The sequence below is a fragment of the Xenopus laevis genome, chromosome 6S (assembly GCF_017654675.1).
Source record: "Xenopus laevis strain J_2021 chromosome 6S, Xenopus_laevis_v10.1, whole genome shotgun sequence".
NCBI classification, from domain to species: domain Eukaryota; kingdom Metazoa; phylum Chordata; class Amphibia; order Anura; family Pipidae; genus Xenopus; species Xenopus laevis.
The window spans coordinates 44611569-44621864 of record NC_054382.1 but is presented as its reverse complement, the minus strand read 5'-3'; the positions used below and the strand labels follow the sequence as shown (position 1 = coordinate 44621864).

The window sequence follows — 10296 nt, the reverse complement described above, 5'->3', positions numbered from 1 at the left end:
CCCAAAAAGTTTTAATGTGCGTAGTACAAAAATCAAACATTTCAGCAGCTTACTGCCCCCTTTGTCAGTGATAGCGTACACAACGCATCGGCAGTAAGCTCCTGAAACATTTGATTTTTGTACTCTGCACATTAAAACTTTTTGGAGGTACTTTGGTACACCGCAGCGAATGTAGGAGCGCATCTTTCTTTTCACTGGTCCTTGATAATGTTCATGCTGAGTCACATGATTGGGAGCAGACAGCGCTAACAGGAAATCTCCTAAGTATTCTCTACAAACCGTGAGTGTATTGAATCTCACTAACTATCCCTTTAAACAAGGCCTTCCCATTGCTATGTGAAGGGAAAAATTACCAACCCCTTCCATAAACCTACATTGCTTTTGATAAAAGCCAGTAAAATGTAATTTGTAATGCAACAATGTATGCATTTGTGTGAATAAATTTACTTCTGTACGAATGTAATATAGCTTGTGAGACTAAATCAGATTTGTGAGTTGGCACCAGTGTGCAGTGTATGTAGAAAAACTTCTTACTGAAAAACTTATGTTTGTTCCAAAAGAGTATGCCACCTTCAAGCACTTCTTAAATGTGCATAATGCACAATTAAAATTCTCAATGCAATAACATTCTCATGAAAAATATCAATTACAAAGATTTTATTCTGGTTTGTGCGAAATTGGTTTTCTCTTTGCAACTTTTATTACAGTACATTTCCCCCCCAATACCTTGGCTGCCCTTCCTCCTGCAGACTGACATTGTTCACTGCAGCTGACTTTATTATCCACAAGTATCCCTCGCTCCTTCTTCATGAAGGTTTTGCCTTAGTTAGTTTAAGGGTAATGGCACACGTACTTTGCACACCACATTTTTAAATAACCCTACAGGAAAGTAATCTCTAAAAAACAACTGGACTTTCTGAGTTTCTGAAGTTGTAGGGAAATAAAAACCCTTAAGGGTAGTAACGTCACAGACATCCAATCACAATGCTTCCATTGAACTTTATTTAGATGGTGTTGGCTGAAACTCACAGATGTGTGAAAGTGTGATCCAGTCACAATGGTACGTTGATCAGGTGTTAATTTTTCAATGTACATGACTGGAAGCGTGAATTGTTATGAAACCGCTGGGTAAGGATGTTAAAGCGACATTGTATGTTGATGACAAGCATTGTCTCAGGCCCCTTCCTCTGTTCAGGGATGGTTTTTCCACTTTGGCATAAATGGCCTCCCTCCTTCATATATCTTTCAAACCATCTTGGTCTAAAATTTGTCCTCTAAGGAGTGTCCCTTTTACTTTAGATATGGATCGACTGCGGAGTATTGTCCTGGGGAGTTTGCCGTCCTATGTTGGGCCATTCTCTTACTGAATGGTTGTTTTTGTCTCCCCAATGTATATATCTGAGCACTCTTCACTACAATGGACAGTATAGACCACATTCATTTTCATGTGCTTAGGTGTTGGATCTTTTGGGTGTACCGATTTCTATTGCTTCTCTGCCTTTTGGCCAAGATCAAGTGTAGTATCTATTCTCATCAGTGGAGGGGGTACCCTTTAGCAAAGGGGGGTATATAACGAGCTCCTTCACTGATGAAGAGTCCAAAGTCCATATTAGTTTGTAAGCCTCAAATGACAACAAAAATATCCAAGCAACATAGCGAAGTAACAGTTGAAGTGTAATAAATGTGTATGATCCTGCTACCAAATCATACATGTAAAAAACCTGCTTTCACCCTGCTAGTTGGGAGGTGCAGAATGTGTCCCTGGTATATTCAATTCAATATTCAACTCTGTAAAAAAAGTAAGTGGAATTAGTACAAAACATTCACAATACAGTTACAAATAACATGTCAAGTTGAACTCCTCATTTAGGCCACCAGAGACCTTGATTTGAAGAACCCAAATCCAAAGAGACTTACATTGTATTAAAGTTTTTTTTCTTATCCTGTCCGTTTTTATTCCAATTTTTTTCCAGTATATGCCAACATAATTGAGGCACCCTATGACTTTTGAAAGAAATAAATAGCCAGAGTAGTGTCTTTTCTGTTACTGTTCCTGGCCCTGGTGCCTTTTTATTCTATCTTCTTCCTTGGGTGCTTGGTAATTATGGCTAGTAGATTTATGTTCATTCAGACATATCTTTATGGGTCTACTTGTCTGCCCTACATAGGCTAACCCACACCCGCATTTAATGTGACATATGGCATTAGAGTTGTCACAAGTAAAACACCCACGTTTTAAACGTTTGGAACCTTTCAAAAGATGAGTTATATTTCTCCCTGGAATGATACAATTACAGTGTCCACAATTCAGATATGGGTGTGTACCTTTTAATCTGCCAGAAAATCCACCCAGGACATTTTTAACCTTAGCCTTTACTATTTGGCAATTTTAGTGAGTTTCGGCGCATGTGCAGTTGTCGCGGAACATAAAATTGCTCCAACTGCGCATTTGCCGATACGCAAGTCTCATTCCGAAGATTACCGATGAGAATAAGACGGCTGCCGTGAACTCCGCTGGGCATGTGCACTCGCACCGGAGGGGGGTATGCGGGTGCTAGGACTACGCAGCCTGGGGCCACCCTCCCATTAAATCCGGCGCTGAATGTAACAGGTGCCAGAAGTCGACTCTATGTAACACAGATGTGCTGCAGTTCTCAGAAATACTGGTTATACAACTAAATATTAGTTCAGTGATTCAAAGGAAAGCAAAATCTTGAAACATTTTCAGTTTCAGTTTACAGTAAATGAGTTTGTCAAGAAGAATGCAGACACTGCTATTTTTTGGAACAGCCTGATATCCCCATTTCTTCACTTTCTGTACAGGAATAACACACATTTGATTCATTTTTCTTCATGTTTTGATTTGGAATATAATGTACAGTGTTCTCAATGAATTTGTATGTATGGAAATAAAAGCTATTATAAGGATTTTGAGCTTTAGTCACTTTTTTAAACACACTGCTATTATTCTGAACACAACTGTACGACTAGCTTGTGTACAAAACAGCTGTGAAAATCTTTATTTAGCGACACCATATAAATTCATAGACAATATTCTAGACAGAAGAGTGTATGCAATATCTTATGTAAACAGAACAAAGCTCTATCCATCTCAACTTACCCAAAGATATCCACATAAATCTCTTTTGTTACTGCTCAAACCTTAAAGATCCTGGGTTGGATTTCTAGATTTGGGTCTATGGAGCATGCTCCACGACTAGTCAAGGGTCAAAATAATTTACATATAAAAAAAGCCTTTAAAATTAATCTAAATATATTTTTTCCCAAACACATTTTGCAATAATTACAATAAAAAGATATATTACATAAGAATCCATGTGAAGCTCTGAGAATTCACCAAAGTACAAGCCTTTAAACTAAAAGGAATACATATTAGCTCATTCTTGGAATGGCATGTATTTTTACATTACCTCTAGGTGGTTTTGTCAACTTTTTGGAGATACCTAGATCACATATGTTTAAATGTAAATAAATTAACTAAACAAAATCAGAATATCTGAAGACTGCATGTTTAATTGGCCGATATGGCCAAATACATCTATTAATAAGATTCCTAGTCTTCAACACTGAAAATATGTATTTCCAATAAAGTTTACACATGATATGCATCTTCGTCAATTAGACGTCTCTCCAATTTAGCCATACACGTGGTGGGCATATAAAGCTTAAAGCATATATCTGACCTTTGGGCAGGCATAATCACAGGAAAAAAATCTCAAGGGAACAATCTATAACAATTCTTAGCATAATCAGTGGCTACAAGTATAGCACACTAGTGGCATTATTAAGCATAACCAAGTGCCTTCAGTTGTGTCCTAATTATGGTCACTATCCACTGATTATACAGGGGAATTGATTTGTTTTAAAATTTTCAACATTTTGACAAAAGGCACTGCCTAAAAATAAAGAAAGTAGACAAGCCCATGTGTGATTGGAACCTTACAGAAATCATAAAAGAACAATGGATGATAATGAAAAACACTGGTGAAGAGAGACAAGTAACAGAAACAAACCCCCATGGATCACTGTAAGTAATTTAACAAAATGAGAGTAGCTCAGATAGCTCAAATTTCTGGCTACTCATGGTGCTTCCCATTGCTATAGAAAGGAAGCGAACTATGAAGAACTATAGTCCGCTGTCACTATCTCTAAGGGGCAGATTTATCAAAATTGTACATTTCTAAAAACACAAACTCTCAGAAATTCTGAAAAAAATGACCAATCCAAACATTAAAAAATTCTAATTTTTTTAATTTAAGTGAATAGGATCAACCCCGAAATCGAATTGAATTTGATCGAATTTCATTTGTTTTAAAAAAAAATAAATATTTGATTTTCAAAAGTCCACCAAACGACTCCAAATTGATTGCAGGAGGTCCCCCATAGGCTAAAAAACCAATTAATCAGGTTTTAGATGACGGATAGTTGAATTTGAATTCTTAAAGGGACAGCACATGATAAATTTCAAAATTCTAATGTCGTTTTTTTTTTTTTAAACTCGAATCGAATTTGGACTATTCCCTAGTCAACTTACACTAAAATAAACTCGAAATTTGAATTTTCAACTCAACCCTTGATAAATCAGCCCCTAAATGTCCATACAGTCATTTTAATGTTGTAAAATAATGGCATTCATTCTTTAACACTTAAGCAAGTGCCACATGAGGGGCTGAAATCAGGCTGCTGAAATGCACAAGCTGAAAATCAGCCCCTATGAGAGCAGTAGCCTTCTCTTCTGTTCACATAAGGAACAGTCCAGGGGTATTACTACAGAGGAAGCAGACCCTGCGGCTGCTGGGGGGCCCAGGAGGTATAGGGGCCCCATGATGCCCAAATAATGTGCAATTTCAAAATATATTGCTAAAACTGGACAATCTCTGGATAAAAAAATTTGCTGTGGAGCTCAGTAACATTTAGTTACTACACGTTAGCTTTGGTGCAAATTCACTTGGTAAATTTTGGCACAAAACGCAAAGTCTCTCATTTCTTCAGTGATACCCTGCAAGGCTTTATTTTAGATTACTCCTGTATGAGTGCTCCAAATTTATGTTTAAACAAGAAATCCCCTCTTACAGTATGTATGTCCTGCTAGTTATTCCAGGATAAACAATTTAAAAAACATTAACAGGCTATTTTTTTTGGGCTTCAAAGGAATAAAGAATCCTTTTCCTACTGTTAAACAGTATTTATAGAACTAAAGGTATAGGATCCCTTATCCGGAAACCCGATCCAGAAAGCTCCAAATTACGAAATGGCTGTCTCCCAAAGACTACATTTTATCCAAATAATCCTTTTTCTCTGTAATAATACAACAGTAGCTTGTACTTGATCCCAACTAAGATATAATTAATCCTTATTGGAAGCAAAACCAACCTATTGGGTTTATTTCATGTTTAAATGAATTTCTAGTAGACTTAAGGCATGAAGACCCAAATTACGAAAGATCAGTTATCCGGAAGACCCCAGGTCCCGAGCATTCTGGATAACAGGTCCCATACCTGTATAACTAATAAAAATCCTAACACCACATACTTGTTGCTGAGTCTTGGATGTTCTGCTAAATTAAAGGAACAGTAACATCAAAAAAAATTATGTTTTAAAGTAATAAAAATATAATGCAGTGTTACCATGCACTGGTAATACTGCTGTGTTTGCTTCAGAAACACTACTTTTGTTTATATAAATAAGCTGCTGTGTAGCAATGGGGGCAGCCATTCAAAGGAGAAAAGGTTCAGGTTACACAGCAGATAAGCTCTGTAGAACACAATGTATATCTGTAATCCACTATTTAACCTGTGCCATATAGCCTTTTTTCAATAACTGTCATTGCTACACAAGCAGCTTGTTTATATGAACTATAGTAGTGTTTCTGAAGCAAAAAGATCAGTTGTACCAATACAGGGCAACACTACTCATTTAAATTTTTTGGTGTTACTGTTCCTTTAAGAAAAAACTGTGGCAAGTAAATAAAACAAAACAAAAAAAAAAGACACAAAGAAGAGTTGTAACAAACAACAACTGCCACATAAGCTTTCACTAAAGCATGATATGGAAAACATGAAACGTACTGAAAATATTACAATTATTATACTGCATTATAATTAACTTTCTATTGATCTTTATTTACTGTCAAATGGTCAGTAGTGTTGATAGTGGCTTACAGGAACTGACATTGCTGACAAATCATGCTGTATACAAGTGAACCTCCTTTAAAGCAGATACTGCTCGTTTGCTCCCCTGTAGCCCTGACATCCATAACTAATCGTATCTCTATCATGCCATTGGCAGAGGTCCATTTTTCTGTCCATTTACCATATCAAGACTTGAGTCTTCGTGTCCTATAGGTTCATTTAACCCTGATTTATTAAAAGAGTAAAATTCAAGTCTCTTGGAAGAGGCAAGTGGATCCTCATTACCTTTATCTTTGTTGATACGATTAAGTGGTGGAACAGGAGGAGGTTCACCCATAGGGCCTTGAAATGGCTGGTACACATCCACATTTGCCTCTGGACTGGCCAAACCAGAAGTGTCTCTTAACAAATGACAATAGACCATTGTTTCATCAATGATAAACATGGGACTCTTTGTTTTTCCTCCCTTTTCTCTGCAACTGTTGGCGCTTTGAAATTTCTATGTTTGGTTTAGAGTTGTATATCCCTACTGGGGCTTTTTTCTCCATTAGTCACAAATAAAACGAATTATGGTCAAAAGCAGAGCAAACAAACTGATCCGCTCACTGACAGTATTACATCTCATTTTAATTCATTAACTGAGCTTGTTCAATGTAGAATATCAGGGTTTAGTTCATTGTGCAAAAGAATTGGATTCAACTGCAATTGTAGGGGGTTGTTGAGTACAAAGTCACAAGGAAATCAGACACACGTCACACATCTATGTGTCTAAATGGATGTAATTCAAATTAACACCATTTTTTTAATTTTTTAACATTGGTTCAAACTTCTTCACGTGACTTTCAAGACCCAACTTTAACTTTGGTGCAGCCATCAAACATAATCAAATAAAAGCTTGACGAGTAGAAAAGGTGCTAGCGAAAAAACCTGTAATTTTAAAAACTAGCTTTTCAAAAACACGCTTATATAAATCTATCCTCTGTTACAGAAGTTTACAACAGAGGGGACTGGCTCCTGAGGAAGGTGCCATTGTTATGCTGTTTGAGACTGTGTATAGCATAACCATAGTCACTTTTTGCAAGAATGTTTATAACCTTTACATTGTAGGGTCTTCATATCCTCCTGTCTCATCCCCTGACCTTTTTGTTTTCACATTTCATTTGCTATATTATTGTAGTAGTAAGTGCTCAGGGACACTGTTGCCATGGGGCAAGTTGAATTTCTTGCCTCAAGTAGCAGCATCCACTAGGTTAACAGGGGTAGAAAAAGCCACTTCTGGTAGTTTTAAAGGAGAACTAAACCCTAAAAATGAATATGGCTAAAAATGCCGCACTGTATATACCGCACTTAATGCACCAGCCTAAAGTTTCAACAATGATCCAGGACATCAAACTTGTCACAGGGGGTCACCATCTTGGAAAGTGTCTGCGACACTCACATGCTCAGTGGGCTCTGAGCAGCTGTTGAGAAGCTAAACTTAGGGGTCGTTGCAAATTATCTAGCAGAAAACGAGGTTGGATTGTAATATAAGATGATGCTACAAGGCTGATTATTAAATTCCCATACAAGTTGCACTGGTTTCTGTGCTGCCATGTAGTAATGATCTGTATTAATTACTAATCGGCTTTATATTGTGACATTTATATTCTATGTGTACTGTATATTATGAGTTGGTCCCGAAGCTCAGTAAGTGACATCAGCACAGAGTGAATCAGCAGAAAAGAAGATGGGGAGCTACTGGGGCATATTCAGAGACACCGATCTTTACTGCTAAAGGGCTGTGGTTGCCTTGGGCTGGTAACAGGTCCGGACTGAGAATCAAAATAGTCCCTGGCATTTCAAGTACACAGAGGCCCAATCAGCCCACACAGAGGCCCAAACAGCCCCCACCAGCCCACTAAATAATGACTTTCTATGGGACCTTATAGCAGCCCCTCTGGCATTTGCCAGAACCCACAGATTGCCAGTCCGGCCCTGGCTGGTAAAGAAGCCCAAAACATAATGTACAACATTTCTAGCTTACTTCTTTGTTAAGCTTTAGTTCTCATTTAAGAGCTGAAATTCCACATTTTAAATAGGAATGATGGCCCATCCTTACACCCCTTTGTTGGCTAGATATGTGCAGGGAGGGGGGGAATCAGCGGCCAGGCCAGAAAGTGTTGGTGATATATCTAGAAATAAATGACAATAGTTTTCAAATGACATTTTTTGATTTTTAATTGTTATAGCCGTCTACTTACTTTTTTCTGACACAGTAAACAGCTACTCCAATAATGAAAATAACTGCTGCAATAGCAGAACAAGCTGCAATTAATATTGTTGTCAGGTCTAAAATAAAGGAAGAAGGCAGTTACTTATAATGTAATATTAAGAAGTTGAAAAGGAAAGGCAGTTGGTATATACATTATTGGATACCACAAGTGATACAGCTAATAATTCCGTTTCTTAAGACAATTGTCAATTACATTAGTGATAAATAAATTATTTCATTGACAGTAACTGATTACTACTTTTGTAACTCGGTTTTACTTTCATTGATGTAATTCCTTACGAAATGTCATGTTCTGTATATGCTACTTTTTCTCTGAAAATTTTCATAAATAAAAACATTTCAAAAAAATTATTTCATTGACTATTTGTTCCTACTTTAAGCGAGATTAAAGAGAGATTTTTGTGTTATTGTTATACCTTTATCTAGTTTTGATTTTTGATAATTGATTTTTAGTGATTGTATAATCTTAATCTTTTATTTAACTTAATGATCTATTGGACATAGATATGTTTTAAAGGGGCTATTTGCCTTCCAAACACTTTTTTTTTCCTTTTCAGGTGGTCAGAAATAAAGACTTTTTTCAGTTGTTCTCTATTTTTTTTTTTACCTGTTTTCTAATATTCAATTGTAATGCTTCATTTTTAAGCCCAAGGGGAAGGGGTAACCGACTCTGTAACTGTTCTAAATTTTAGTTGCACCATTTCCTATTTTTGGTGATGCTCAGCAGAATCCCTGAGTTTAATTAAAGGCAACTGTGAGAACTGATACAATAGTTTCTAATATTCCACAGATGCTGCTGAGAAATGTATCAAATGTATCAAATTGTAACAGTTTGCAGATTACAGATATTCTATCCTGAAACACCAGCGACAGGAACATTAAAGGTACATCAGCGTGGTCCTCACCCAACAGATATCTGGCTGATTTTTGGACCTACTTTTATTTCTCCTTTAACTTTTCCTATGAAGTAGACTGTGATATGCTGAAATAATTTGCAGTTGGTTTTCATTTTTGAGGTTTCTGAAGAATTTAACTTTTTTATTTGCAGCTCTTTAATTTGAAGATGACTTGGTTGTCCTGGTCAAATTTACCTTAGCAACCAGGCACTGATTTCAATAAGAGTCTTGAAGATAAAGTAAAAAAATGTATCAATATTAATAACATTGTAGCCTTACAAACAATGAATTTTAGCTGCCAGGGTCAGTGACCCCCAAGAACCAGATTGCTATTTAAATTTCAAGAGGCAACGGAGAAAGGAAAACGAAGACCAATTGAAGAATTGATATTCAAAGTTACTTAAGATGAACTACCCCTTTAACCCTGTTGTCTGCTGAACCTGTTTTCGGAAGAAAGGCAACTTTAAGAATATAATCGCTCCTTCTAGTTGTAAAGGCACAATGGTCTGTAATACAGAACGAGATACAATAACACCAACATACCACACAAAACATTTAAACTTGCCAATGGAAGAAGCTATATATTCATGTGCTTCTAGCTGAGCAGGAAAAACTTCTGCAGATAGCTCATTATAGATGTAAAAAGATAACGATAAATGGCCCACACCCAGCAAAATAGATACCAGATCTCCCTTTAAACAATGGCTCACCTGATTCAGTTTGGGTGAACATAACAGAAAACTGTATCTGAAGCTTCTTGGACCAGACCTTAGGCTTACAGTTAGAGATGTTAAGCCAGAAAGGATAGAAAAGATTAATGGAGCTGGGAAGGGTATCATAATCTTTCAAAACAATATCTGTCTTTTGCAAATGCTAACTTCCCAAATTGCTTGGCAGGCATCACCATGAGACAGATACAGTTTCTGGCAGTCCCTCGTACCAGTTAGGGGTCTGTAAAGTGACTGTAGAGTTAGGA

The 10296-nt window shown here is 36.8% G+C and overlaps 1 long non-coding RNA gene and 1 pseudogene across 2 annotated transcripts; one reads left to right on the top strand and one right to left on the bottom strand.

Moving 5' to 3' along the window:
* Window positions 1-979: 979 nt before the first annotated feature.
* Window positions 980-8656, bottom strand: LOC121395040. 2 transcript variants are annotated; one of them, XR_005962203.1, is made up of 3 exons: window positions 8393-8656; window positions 6438-6553; window positions 980-1788 (listed from the first exon to the last, which is right to left on the bottom strand). It is a non-coding gene; the product is annotated as an uncharacterized LOC121395040 (long non-coding RNA). The 2 variants fall into 2 exon arrangements; XR_005962202.1 differs by lacking the exon at window positions 6438-6553.
* On the top strand, window positions 1486-1626 carry LOC121395281 (annotated as a pseudogene).
* Window positions 8657-10296: the final 1640 nt, after the last annotated feature.